Raw genomic sequence first — 12624 nt, 5'->3', positions numbered from 1 at the left:
CCAATTATGCCAATTTTTTATTGCTTTGATTTTTTTATGTGAAAACTGGAAACATGAGGTCATTTCTTTTAATAATTTTTGAATATTAAAATTTTTTAAATTAAACTTATTTATAACTTACACTCATTGTAACATGGATATAAATAAGGGATTACAATATCAGAGCAAAAGGTTTATTAATTGTGGAAAACTGAACACACAAAGGAGCTAGTACCCTGTTCCGTTGCCCCTAGCTTGGGCGCAAGATGTGATGCGGAGGGACATGGAGGCATACAGGTAATGTATGATATTTTATGACATAACTCATACGTCCACATTTTCTGTAATGGACTTTAGATCGTGCAAACTCGTAGGCTGTCGAACGAGGCATCGCAGATGGTCCCATATAGATTTCCATTGGTGATAAATCTGGCAACTAGGCAGGCAATGGAAGTGTGACAATATTGTGGAGGCATTCCTGCGACACCCGTGCCATGCGCGGCTGAGCATTATCCCGCTGGGAAAAGCCTTTTGGAAGCTGTCATGAGTGGCAACACATGTGGCTGCAGGATATCCTGAAGATATCACTGAGCTGTTATTGTCTCTCATATGACTACTACAGGTGACCAACTGTTGTATGCGATGGCTCCCAGACCATCCCGGTAGCAGTGGGGGCAGTGTTCCAGTCCACAAAAAAAAAAGCAATATTGAGATTCTCCTAGGTCTTCAAAAATGAACATAGCCGTCATCAGTGCCCAAACTAAACATAGATTTGTCACTTAAGACAACCCGGTTCCACTTTGTAGCAACTCAGTTTTGTCATCCAAAACACTACAGCAAATGAAGTCGACGGTGGGTGGGTCTCAAAGTCAGTACACATAATGGGCGCCATGAGACAAAATGCCCTTCAGCCAAGGACCTGGAAATGGCTTCAATCATCACAGGGACCTGTAACGATGGCGCCACCTGTCTCTAGTTGATGGACAACAGCACAGTTGGAGCTGCTGGTGCTTGTTGGACAATCAGACAATCTTCTCTACTGGTGGTCTGTCGAGAGCGCCAATTGGCTTGTGTGCCCTCATGCATCCACTGGTCCCAATACCGCCTAATAGTCTGACCAGAAATGCCCAGGTGGCAGACAATTCGTCAATCTGACCGTCCCAGCGTCTTGCATTCCAATAATGCGCCCCCTCCCATACTCTTAACAGGGTGAAATTTCTTTGGTTATGTCATAGTGGTGTCCAATGGTCAAGAAGCTCTACACAAGGGGGGAAAAAAAAAAAAAAAAAAAAAAAAGAGGTCCACTACACAAAAGTACCCTCTTAGAGCCTTTTTGTAAGCCAAGGGTCGTACCACTTTTAGGGCATCAGGTGGCAAGAGTGTTCTTCTAATCACACCGCAACTCTAATCATTTGCATATCTGCCTGAGATGTAGCTGCATGCCGAGTTTTGCAGCAAAACAACAACTTCTAGGTGCTTGTTTTTTTTGACAATGAGTATACTTTTATGTCCCCGCATGGGACTTGAACTTGCAGTGTTCTAATCGCTTGTACAACATATTTGAAATACTGCAATATGGGAGCTGGCATCGTCTAGAGGAAAAAGGTCTCTACACCAACACTAAAGGGGGTTCTTTACTGTAAGAGCAGCAAGTCTATAAAACTCTTTGCCTGAGGCCATGGTGATGGTGATTAAGGTAAATTCACACATGGTGTAACTTCACAGCATAGATAAATCCACTGTGAAATCTGCGGATCTTATGTGGATTTTACCCTTTACAAATCTACAGTATTTCTGTGTAAAATCTGTAGGACAGACATGTAGATTTCATGGCATATTTATTTATACCTCCATATGTTAATTCATCCTTATAGTAACAGTTCTGTGTAAACATGGATCACGGGAGAGGTCTGTGTGCTCACCCTTAAAGGGGTTGTCCCGCGCCGAAACGGCTTTTTTTTTTTTCAATAGGCCCCTCGTTCGGCGCGAGACAAACACAAGGGATGGGTTAAAAAAAAAAAAGTTTAGTACTTACCCGAATCCCCGCTCTGCGGCGACTTCTTACTTACCTTACCAAGATGGCCACCGGAATCTTCACCCACGATGCACCGTGGGCTCTGTGCGGTCCATTGCCGATTCCAGCCTCCTGATTGGCTGGAATCGGCACACGTGACGGGGCGGAGCTACGCGATGACGCGTAGAAGGGGGCGGAGCCAGAACGCCGCTCGTGCCGAGACCCAAGAAGAGGGAGAAGACCCTTCTGCGCAAGCGCGTCTAATCGGGAGATTAGACGCTGAAATTAGACGGCACCATGGAGACGGGGACGCCAGTAACGGAGCAGGTAAGTGAATAACTTCTGTATGGCTCATATTTAATGCACGATGTATATTACAAAGTGCATTAATATGGCCATACAGAAGTGTATACCCCAACTTGCTTTCTCGGGACAACCCCTTTAACCCTTTTCAATACACTATCTGACGTCTTAAGACATTATGATTTAAAGCTGTACAGCTATGATGTTGGAAGACATCTGTTGGGGTTCTCTTACTGTATATTCCCTCTCTGCTTTCGGAGCCTATCCAATGTGTCACCTCATGCAGTACTGGCTTTAGCCAGCATATAGCGCCATTGTATAAAGGCAGAAAAAAAGAGTAAACCCCCTAGGAAAACCAGGATTCAAATTGGATTGGAAAGGGTTAACACATAAGTGGCGAAAGACAGATCCCGGCTGCCAGGGGTAATTTGCTAGTCACAATGGTTGACCACAAGGCTGAAAGCGATTGTGAAAATGAGACAACTTCCCCCCCCCCCCCTTAAAATCGGAGATGAAAAAGAAAAAAAAGAATGACTTAAAGGGGTTTTTCAGGGAGAATATAGTGATGATGTATCCTCAGATCATCAATAGTTGATCAGTTGGGGTCTTTCGCTTGGGACCCCGACCAATCAGCTGAGTGGACGCATGCTGTTAGCGCCGCAAATACACAGAGGTTGTAACAGAAGCAGTGGAAGTCTCCGCGCCGACCTTTGTGTAGTGGCCGCTGCTAGTAACTGCAGGCACGGCTCATTTAAATCAACGTGAGCTGTACCTGCAGTACCAGACCAACTCCCTAATGCAGTGTCATTTAGTAGAAAACACGACAGTATCAATGAGTGTAGCAAAACATCATGAATTTATTCTCCCATAGTAAAAAGAAGATGACGTTTCGGTCCCCAATGAGACCTTTGCTTGACAAAGGTCTAATTTGAGGACTGAAACGTCGTCTTCTATTTACTAGGGGAGAATTCATGAGGTTTTGCTAGTCAGGACGGGCCGCCTCTCCAGAGCGCACACGCGAAAACCTTGCAGTTCAGCCAGCCAGGACGGACGGGCCGCCCACAGCAAGCACTGCTTGTGACGTGCTTGCTGTGGGCGGCCCGTCTGTTCACCTCAGAAGTGGCTGACGGACGGAGCAGAGCAGGAAGCGGTCATTTTAACTGCTCCAGCTCTGCTTCAAGAAGACACAGAGGAAGATGCCAGAAGGAGGGGACATGCCTGGCGATCGGTCCTGGCCAGGCAAGGTATTTTTTGGTCATGTCAGAACCACTTTAATGCCCCACATGCAGTGTGATGTGCATGCGAGGTTTCCTCTTAAATCGATGGGAAACACTTCCGATATTCTAGTGCATGTGACGCTCATGCGAGAGGATGGGTATTTCACAGAAGCGACGCAAGGCATTTCTGCCTGAAAATCGCACGTTGCGCTCACCTGTGTGCAGTTAGCCCTACAGATGCAGTCACAATAGAGCAGCGGCGAGGCTGGCCACCATATGCAAATTATAGGTCACGTTGGCAACCCTACTGGTCATCATCTGGAGCCCAGTAATGGGGAGACATCTTACGATTTCCACCAATTGCTCGAGACCACTGTTCACTGTATATTCCCATTCACATTAATGTTGACAAAGAACTATGATGTTGGGGTAGGGTCACATGGTGGGTTTTGGGGCAGATGTGGGCTCGGACACAGATTAAACCCTCAGGTCCACATGGGAAAAATCCAATGAGGATCTGACAGTATTTAGTGTAAACACGCTCTTAGGCCACTCTCACATTGGCCTTCGTTTTCGGCCATAGGAGCGTCTGACAGCGTGTTTTAGTGCACCCCAGCACTGTAAGTGGTGATGAGGTGCGCCAAACACCAAAAAATAGAGCAGACAGCGCTGGAAAATTGCGGCACTTGAAAGCGCCGTCTAGCGCCGTGATTGAACGCATGTCTGCAAGACCCCATTGAGCTCAATGGGAGCGTTATACAGCGATTACTGCTGCGTATAATGAGTGCCCGTAGGCTACAAGCATAGGTGCGGCCCAGCAATTAGCTCTAGTGAGCATTCGTGTAATAGCTCCCCAGGGGTGGGCACGGTCCCACATAACGGTCACGTCCAAGAAGCCCACCAGTGATGCAGGACTTTTACTACTGAGGATCTGTCTTGAAGATAGGTCATCAATGATTCATTGGCTGGAATCCCGAATGGCCAATCGTGCAGGAAGCAGATAGCGCTGTCCATATTACAGCAGCCTAGTTTGGTACTGTAGGCACACCTCCCATTGAATACAATGGCAGCTGTGCCTGTAAATTAAAACCAGCCCACTACAATGTTGACAGAGCTATCTGCTTCCTGCGCTGTCAGTGAGCCCCGGCAATGATACGGAGCAGCAGACTAGCTGATCAGCTAATGACAAACTATGCTGGGGATAGTACAATTCCTGGACAACCCCTCTAAGTGTTCACTAGCTATTCATTGTTAAAGGGCCTATGTCATCACCTTTAAGCAGTATAGTTATGGTGTTTAAAGGAAAGGGCAGTCATGTTTTATACCCGCCCAGTCCCCATGAACTTGGCACTCACTCACAACTTGACTCTCTTCAGACGGCCTCTGAAAAAAGTCTCACGTTGTGTGTGTGAGCGCCAAGTTCACGGGGAACCGTGTATAAAACATACTTTCCTAGCCGCCAAGTTTCTTCAGCTTTGAGCACATTAACGGAGTTTATGCCCCTCTGAGGTGCGGACGCAGGCCCTTTAATGGCCACTTTTTATGTAAACCAGACGTCTGTTAACAATCTCCAGCTAGTGAACACACAATTCATCAGTCAGCCGTGGGGGGCGAGCGTCACCGGGGGCTCCCCAGATGCATTCCTGCCGCAAGTAATCCATGTGGCGTCAGCTACGTACGGAGCTGCGGATAGCAAAACCTTAAATGGCCCAACTATGGCATCTGCTTTTGTTGCCCCGGACAGCAGGGCTGCTGGCTGTTTCTCATTCCACGCCCCTTTAAAGGGTTGTCCCGCAAAAGCAAGTGGGGTTATACACTTCTGTATGGCCATATTAATGCACTTTGTAATATACATCGTGCATTAATTATGAGCCATACAGAAGTTATTCACTTACCTGCTCCGTTGCTGGCGTCCCCGTCTCCATGGTGCCGTCTAATTTCAGCGTCTAATCTCCCGATTAGACGCGCTTGCGCAGTCCGGTCTTCTCCCTGGTGAATGGGGCCGCTCGTGCCGGAGAGCTGGTCCTCGTAGCTCCGCCCCGTCACGTGTGCCGATTCCAGCCAATCAGGAGGCTGGAATCGGCAATGGACCGCACAGAGCCCACGGTGCACCATGGGAGAAGACCCGCGGTGCATCGTGGGTGAAGATCCCGGCGGCCATCTTAGTAAGGTAAGGAAGAAGTCGCCGCAGCGCGGGGATTCGGGTAAGTACTAAACGGGTTTTTTTTTTAACACATGCATCGGGTTTATCTCGCGCCGAACGGGGGGCCTATTGAATAAAAAAACAACCCGTTTCAGCGCGGGACAACCCCTTTAAGGCTCCTTCCCGCTATTTGCACGATTGTTGAGCGCCAGCGATGCTTTTTACTGAGAACAATCTCACATTGCTGCCGCCCATGATTTTCTTGCGCAAAAAAGTCAATAGGCGTTAATAATGTTAAAACCGCATTGCACGGAAATCGCAAGTTTGTGCGTTGCGATAAAAAGGCTTCTGCGTTTTCACTCGCTCTTGCATCGCTCAAAAAACGTGCAAATTTCTCGCAAGTGTGAAGGCGCCCCAAGGTCTCTTCCACGCGGCCGTATGTGTTTTTAGGGTCGCCATTCACGCTGTAAAACGCAAGTCCCGACCTTAATTAGCACATTCTTGGCCATTCGCACAGGCGGCGGCTGCGTATATTACAGTCATGCAACTAAGGCCTTACTATAAGCCACAGCCAATCCCCTCCCCCCCAGCCACGCCGCTCCTCGTCGGAGGAAGGTCCCGCTTCTTACCCAATGGTGCAGCAGAAGCCGATGCCGCAGCAGTCACATGGTCTGCCCCCTGTAACGGTCGTCCCCGGCTACGTAGGACCGTACCATCAAAATAATCCATTTACTCATTTGTCATCTGGTCGCCCGTGTAAAATGCCCTTTGCTGATACTACAACCCCCATCATTGTGCGACTCCTGGGGCTCTCATATCGACCGCTGACGGCCCACCGCTGGCTAGTAGTGATTTTGGTGGGGGGGAGGGGGGGGTCCTAATGTGGCAGTAATAAATGAGACCCACAAGAACTTACAGCTGCAGTGCAATGACCTGCACTACATGAGCAGCAAGGGCTGCAGGCTCCATGCCCCACACGGCCCATAGCAGCATGTGTGCAGTCTCAGTATAGTACTGTCAGTGCACAGTGCAGCCCGGGGTAACACATGTGACGTAGTTCACACCAGCCCCATCTACCTGCGGTATTCACACACTCCGCCGCTCTACACAGCGCGGTGACTCCTCTGCGACACCAGGACACGTGACTCCTCCAGCTCTTCCGTCGCGGGACTCACAGCGCGGCAGATTCCTCCGCCAGTGCCAATCGCCTCAGAGAAGATCCGTCCTTCCAGAGCCCAAGTAGTGAAGTATCCCTCCGCTCTAGAAGAAAAAAATGGCGGTAGGACTAGGACTATTTCAGGCATAAGAACGCGACGATTAGGAAGAGGATTCTCAGCTTCACTTTTCAAGAGCCATAACTGTTTTATTTTTCTGTCGACATGCCTGTTTTTTGTGTGTGATGAACTGTACGTTTTATTGGTACATATGGTGTATTCTAAAACTTTGATTACATTTTTTTTGTATGGCAGGGCAAGAAAAACATCACTTCTGACATTTTTTTTTACAGCGCTAGGCCACCTGCACACGCATGCGGAATCTGGCCCTGGCAGCGTCGGCATCCATATCCGCGTGTAGTTGCCTTTTTCCCCCTCTTCATCTGTACTGCGGATGGTCCGCACCGCGCGCCAAAGGAAACGCGCAGAATGGATTTCTTTTAACTGCATCTTTTCCTGCGTTATCGCCATGTCAATTGCGGAAGGGCTGCAGATTAGATGCAGTTTTTCCTCCTGTGCGCAGGCGGCCTTAGTCATATAGCATACATGACCCGAAACGCTTGTTTCTGTGGGTCGGTACAATTCCAACTGTACCAATTATTTTTTTAGGATTTGCCACTTTTGCACAATAAAAATCTTTAATTTTTGGAAATTATTATTCTTATTTTTGCGTCGCCGCAAAGTCCCATAACTTTTTTATTTTCCTATTATCGGAGCTCTGTGAGGGATTGTTTTTGCATAAAAAATTGTAGTTTTTATTGGTACCCTTTTGGGATGTGTGGATATGTGGCTCTTTTTGATCACTTTTGTGTTTTTAGGGGGAGACAAAAAGAACAAAAAAGGTTTTTGTGTTCTGCTTTTTTTTTTTTAACCTTTTTTTTCACCATATTTATTTTTCTCCATTTTTTATGTCCCTGCAGGGGACTTGAATCTTGAATCATAAAAGCTCTGATCGCTATGATTCATTATCTTTCACAATAGCGATCACAGGCCAGGCTAGGACCGGACACAATTATTTGGCATCCGGGTGCCATGGCAGAGGGGCGATAACGTCACAGATGAAGTGTGCCCCCTCTGTTAACCGTTTATATACCACAATTTACATTAAGGGGTTAACAGCGAGTATCCGTGTTTTTACCAATCCACTCCCAGGTTTCCATGGACATGGAGGAACCACTGCTGAAGCTGTGAGTCACGTGCCCAGTCAACAGTACATGACCCCCCACACTGCCTCTTTTGGGTGCTGTGCGGTGGGCACCGGGGTGGTGGCGCAGGACGGGGAGCCTCCGGGATAGGCGAGTGTTCCACTATTCTTTATTTTAAAGCTGAATAACCTTATTTTATGTCCCAGAATACTCCTTTATCCTGCCACTGCAGAAATCTGCTCCAAAACCGGACGGGGGGCGGCGTGGTGGAGCGGGGGGTAGCAGTGGGGAACAGGGGGGAGTTCTCTCCCCCCCCCCCCCCCACTCCCCTCTGCAACCCCCCGGCGCCCCCTGAATCTTTTTGCCCGAGTAGTCGGTTACTCGGAAAAAGCGGTGCTCGAGTGCAAAAACGCCCTAAACGAGTATGCTCGCTCATCTCTAAAGGCTACCTTTATATGGGCGAGAAAATCGTGCGAGATCCGTGTATCCGTGGGGAATTCACATGGTAGTGAGCGCGATATGGGGGCGGGATTCACGGCTCTATATCCCCCTCACCAGTGTGAAGATAGCCTAAAGGTGCATTCACACAGGCGAGCGCAAGTTGCGCCTGACATTTATGGGTGGGACTCGCGTCGCACTGGACACGGACACTCCGTGCAGGAGACCGCGAATCTGCATCTTCTATTCTTGTGCTACACAATGTGATTTGCGCGTGAAATACGCAGGCGTAGCCGCATTTCAGTCGTGCAAACACGTATTTGTACAGCTAAAAGTTCTTAACCCATTCATTTGAATAAGCGATTTTCCACTCGGGCTGATGGTCTAAAAATGGTGAACAGTCGCTATATTTTCTATTTCTAGGGGGGTAATCTCATGTATCCCGTGGTGTCCGTGCGCTGTGCGATGTGAGTTGTGTCTGAGGATCTCAGGTCCAACCTGCTCTCGGCCCTGTCAATATGACCTTACGGCGTTGCTGTGGATTTTTTTTCAAATTCAATCAGTCTAAGGTCCGCTTCACATGGGAGTCTGCGTATTTGCGTGCGCCTGAGCGCCGCATGTTTGCTGAATAAGGCCCCCTGTCCACGGGCGATATTCCACTGCGGGGGGGGCAGGGGGGGAGCTGTAAGGTCTCTGCAGTGAGTTTATCTGACAGACAGGCTCACCGCAGAGAATCGCAGCAAGCCGCCATTTGAATCCCGCGAGCGGAGAGTCGCTATGATTCTCTGCTCTTGGACAGGGGGCTGTCCAGATTATTGCCGCGGATAACGCAGGGAACAATCGCCCGTGGGCAGGAGCCCATAAAAGTGCTTTCTTGCATGTGAATTAGCGTATTTTACTGTACTTTTTGCGCCTGCAGGCAGGTTCATTTGCACGTGGCAAATACAGATGCACCAATTTAAATAGCTAATGAGTTCCAGATGTGTTCTTTTTCCCGGCCAATTCCGCAGTGTTTCCCGCATCTCCTCGTATACTTTGGCGCATTTGTGTGTTCGTATTGACTTCTGTCGGGTCTTTTGGTGCGCAGCAAAATAGAGCATACTGCGTTTTTTCTTTTGTGCAGGAAAAATGTGAATGGACCCATTGGGGTCTATTCAGTGCCTATTGTGTGGGGAAATCTTGTATCCAGACGGAACGATTTCATCCAGTTTATTTCTTGTAGCTGAGAACCGCGCAAAAGAAAACTCGTGGGTTTAATGCAAATTGCTGCGGTTCTGCAGCTAGCACAGGCGAGACTCATTAAAGGGGTTTTCAACTATTGAGGACGTATCCTCAGGATCCTAAGTAGCGGACCCCGCGGATCAGCTGATTACAGACGTCGTGGTGCTCGGGTGAGTGCTGCGGCCTTTTCTCCAAGATGTGATGTCCTGTTCATCAATCATATGTCCTGAGAGCAAATCAGTCCCAATCAAGTGAATGCAACTGAGCTCCGATACCAGGCACAGCCCCTGTACAATGTATGGCATCACGCCTGGCATGGACTGAAGTGGGCGCTGCACTCACTCAAGATCTGCTGTCACTTCAGTCAGCTGACCAGTGGGGATCCCAAGCAATGGACCACTGCCGATCGATTATAATCCTGAGAATAGGTCATCCATATTTAAAGCTACAATCACGCGGGATATTGGGCTGAGAACCCCATGTGGACCTTTGGTGCGCAAATGCGCAAAAAATAGAGCATGCTGTATTTTTTGGGTGTCTTAAATGTGCAGGAAATACGTGGCTGTGAATGAACACTTATAAGTCAATGGGATCTATTATCTGCGGATTACGTGCGTAAATACGTCCGCGTGAATCTACCTTCCCGATAGGTATGTTCCACTGCGGCTGAAACGGCTGTCTTATATATTGGAATCCCTGACAATGTAACAGTATGTCAGTTCTGTCCATTTAATTACAGCTCTGCTTTTTAGGATGAAGGAGTTCTGCAATTTCGGAGCAATTTCTTTCACCCTGAACCTCCCGTACCCGCGCAGTCCTGCCCACACAGAAAAACATTGTCTCTGGTACTAATGAGGGCCGGAAGCATCATGCGGGGTCAGCACTACTATAGTGATGACTCCAGCACTATGGGATTAACCCTGTGTGTCAGTTGTATTCAGTCGGACAGAGTTTTGGTGAAGTTTTCAAACTGATTGTTAATGGCCACACGCCGCAGATAAGTAGCATTCTCAGCTTCAAAACCGCAGAGCAATTCACAATAAATTTGAAAAGCATCCAGTGTATTGCTGACTGGAGATAAGTGAACTTCCCGAATGTTCGGTTCAGCTGGTTCACCGGATTTTGTCTAAAAGTTCAGTCAGGCAGCTCTGACACCTGAACGCGGCAAGGCGATTTCAAATGCAGCGCTTTGCTGTGATTTTACTTTTGCTTTTAGCCGCAGCTCCCTGCGCACCCCGTCATTATGATGGGTGATGAGGTGCGCGGAACGCACAAATATAGAACAGACTCCGCTCGAAAATCGCAGCGCTAGAAAGTTCTGTCCAGCGCCACAATCGAGCTCATGTCTCTGCGGCCCCATTGAGTTCAATGGAAGTGTTATACCGCGATTAACACAGCGTTCAAAATGGCGCGTTAATCGTTGGAAATAGCGCCTGTGTGAGAGAGGCCTTAGAATTAGTTCTAACCAAACCAGAAGATCATAAAACCCCTACAACTAGTATTAAATACTGTCTAAGAGCCCTGAAACAGTGGACAACAACGGCATGGAGTTTGTATATTCTCTTTGTGTTTCTTGCCCTTCTCCTCCTCTTCCAGAAAGGCCACCTGCAGACGAGCAGGTCGGATCCCGCTGCGATGCAGACCGTGGCGCTGCAGAGGCCTTCGGCTCACCCGCTCCCGGCGTCTTCTGTTTTCTGCTATGGAGCCAGCCCGTCGGCGCATGCACAGAGCGGAGCCGGCCGCGTCACCACTGACATTTCTGTGCGGGCCTCTGCGAGACCCAAACCGAAGTAGAACATGCTGCGATTTGTTCTCCGCGCACGTTTTCATGCAGACAAATCACGGCTGTGTGCATAGGATTATGTTTTGTAATGCAATCCTATGCAGTCGGGCAGGGTGGAAATTTTGTGGGAAATCCCAAATTTCTGCCTGTGTGCAGGGGGCCAAAGATAAAGCAGCATGGTGGCTCAGTGGTTAGCACAGTTGCCTTGCAATGCTGGAGTGCTAGGTTCAATCCTGACCAAAGTCAACGTTTGCATGTTCTTTATTTATTTCTTCTCCTCCTCCAGAGAAGTAAGAAGCATTAATGCTCAATAGTTAGTACTTTTGCCTTGCGGTGGTGGAGTTCAGATCTGACCAAACAACATCCGGACGGAGTTTTTGAATCGCATGCAGATGTTGTCCTTGGTCAGATTTGAACCTATGACCCCAGTACTGCAAGGCAACAGTGTAACCCCCCTGAGGTTTGGGTTCTCGCAGAACTGAATTTTTATCAAAGTTCGAGTCATATGCGGGTTCTGCTGGTCCGATTCGCTCATCTGTGCTGCTGACTAAAGGCTCAGACATGATGCTCACAAGTGCCCCGCTATATTAAAGACCGGCATAATACTTTTATATAGGCGCATTCAGACGTTGCGGTTAGGGTGCAGTTAAAAGCCGCATTAAAACCTTATCTGAAAAACCTTGTGCAGTTTTACCCTAATTTGTCATGGCCTTCCATGCAGTTGCTGTTTTTTTCACAAGGTTTTAACCACATCTCAATAAGGTCTGAATACACTTTTATTTGTGGTAAAATAGACATTTGGTGTGAAGTGTTAGTATTTATATTGAGTAACCAGAGGGCCGTACTTTCCTATAAATTTGTCACTTTTTGTTTCTTAAAAGATGACTCCATTTTAGGAGGAACACTGAAATACTTGTAATAAGTTGGCCTTGCAGTTTTTTCATTGCTGCGAGAATAACTCTGCTATATTTCATTTAAATCGGCAAATTCAATACAAAGCTCCCTTGTCTAATAAGACAAAATAGAGTTTAAACAATCTAGACATTATCACAAAAGAAGAAGTGCAAAAGACTTGTTGAACTTGTGTGGATGGCAAAATTCCTACAAACTAGAATGTGGGATGTAATTTCCTTCCCCGTACTTAATTACTGCTTGTCTTGTGACATG

At 47.8% G+C, this 12624-nt stretch overlaps 1 protein-coding gene across 1 annotated transcript in view; it reads right to left on the bottom strand.

The window, feature by feature from the left end:
• TDRD5 (tudor domain containing 5) overlaps positions 1-6817 on the bottom strand; it is an 82692-nt gene extending 75875 nt beyond the window's left edge. The window contains exon 1 of the mRNA XM_066594447.1: positions 6734-6817. The gene's annotated coding sequence lies outside the window, so the exon portion shown is untranslated. The remainder of the gene's footprint in view (positions 1-6733) is intronic.
• Positions 6818-12624: the final 5807 nt, after the last annotated feature.

The sequence above is a fragment of the Eleutherodactylus coqui genome, chromosome 3 (assembly GCF_035609145.1).
Source record: "Eleutherodactylus coqui strain aEleCoq1 chromosome 3, aEleCoq1.hap1, whole genome shotgun sequence".
Classification (NCBI taxonomy): domain Eukaryota; kingdom Metazoa; phylum Chordata; class Amphibia; order Anura; family Eleutherodactylidae; genus Eleutherodactylus; species Eleutherodactylus coqui.
Note: the sequence above shows the minus strand (reverse complement) of the source record. Positions and strands in the feature narration are given on the sequence as shown.